Genomic DNA, 1,835 nt, shown 5'->3' with positions numbered 1-1,835 from the left:
GAAATGAATGAAAGAACCGTGGGACCTATCCAGTTACCACCATACGACAGAACAAAGAATTGCGGACCAAGCAAGACTGATACTCAAGAAAGTTTGGCTCTCTAAACTAGGACTAACAGAAATTCAGCGAAAAATAAATGATGAAACTGAACAAGAAGCATCTCCCAACGGAACCGCACGTAGAGCAACCCCACAAGTTGAAGCCACACAAGTAAAAACATCAAAGGCCGAGGACCAACAAAGAACGAAGTCTACAAACGTGGAAACCGAGAACAATGAAACAGAACTAACAGAGAATGAAGCAAATAAAGTAAATAAAATAATACAGCTGATGAACGAGGAAAAAACAAAACTCCCATCGTTAAGGAACCAAGCAGAAGAAATTAAGACCAGAAACAGAGAAGGTTAACAAGCTCCTCCCACATATCCCAACAAATACAATGACAGACTTAAACAACCTAATTTATGCAGGCGTCAAAATGGTAAGTATGAATCTCAAATCAGAAAAACAACCGGGGACAAGCGGACCGACAAAACCTGGATGGGAAATAAGACTAGAAATCCAAATACACAAACGTAAAAAAGAAGCCAAAATGATCAACAGGAAGAAAGCAATGTAGAGAAAACAGAATATTAGAAATGTAACTGACAGGGAGAGGCTAAACAATAAACATGAAGAACTGGACCAAAAATAAAAGCAAAAGAAGCGAGATTGAGACGATATAGATATAAATCTGAACAATGCAAACAAAACAACATTTGAAACTAATGAAAGCCAATTCTACCAAAATGTGAACGGAGGAAAAAAACAACAACAGAACAACCAAATTCGACAGAAACAAAACTCTACTGGAGTAAAATATGGGAAGAGCGACGAGATCTCAATAGAAATGCCGAATGGCTGAAAGACATGAAAGAAGAGTTACAACAAATAGAAGAAGGAAAAGCGAATGAAATCAGCAAGGAACCCCTAAAGAAAACCATAGGAAAAATGGCAAACTGGCACGACGGGATACATGATACAGATGGACACGGAGAAAGAACCGTCCCTAGCAACTATAGGCCAATCACGTGCTTACCAACTATAAGGAAGATATTGACAGCACAACTGAGGGAACAAATCTACCACTCCCTGAATAACCGTGGACTCATCCCCGACGAGCAGAAAAGGTGCCAAAAAGGAAAAAGAGGAACATATGACCGTTATATATAGATCAAAAGATCCTAAAGGAGGTAAAAAGGAGGAGAAAGAATTTAGCCATGGCATGGATCGACTACAAAAAAGTGTACGACAGGATCCCCCAAGCATGGATAATAGAATGCCTAAAATGTATAAAATACCAAGCGGGATCACCAACGTAATAGAAAATGCAATGAAAACATGGAGACTGGAATTGACAGCTGATGGACAACGCATAACAGAAATTAACATACAAAGATGCATCTTCCAAGGAGACTCACTATCACCACTGCTGTTCATCATAGCCATGATGCCCTTGAACAGTATTATGAGAAAGTGCCAAGCCGGATACAGGTCTCCAATGCAGAGGAAAAAAATGAACCATCTGATGTACATGAACGATCTGAAACTTTTTGCAAGGACCGAAAAGGAGCTAGAGACACTAATTAACACTACCAGGATCTTCAGCCAAGATATCCAAATGGAATTTGGAATGAAAAAGTGCGCACAACTGGTTATAACAAAGGGAAAACTGGAAACGACAAAAGGCATGAAACTACCCAACCAAACAGAAATGAGGGCACTAGGGGAACAAGACAACTATAAATACTTGGGAATTCTGGAAGCGGACACCATCAGAAAATTGGAAAGGAAT

This window comes from Euprymna scolopes, chromosome 17, assembly GCF_053919585.1.
Source record: "Euprymna scolopes isolate OS-2025 chromosome 17, ASM5391958v1, whole genome shotgun sequence".
Lineage (NCBI taxonomy): Eukaryota > Metazoa > Mollusca > Cephalopoda > Sepiida > Sepiolidae > Euprymna > Euprymna scolopes.
The sequence above is the reverse complement of the archived record's forward strand: the minus strand, read 5'-3'. Positions refer to the sequence as shown.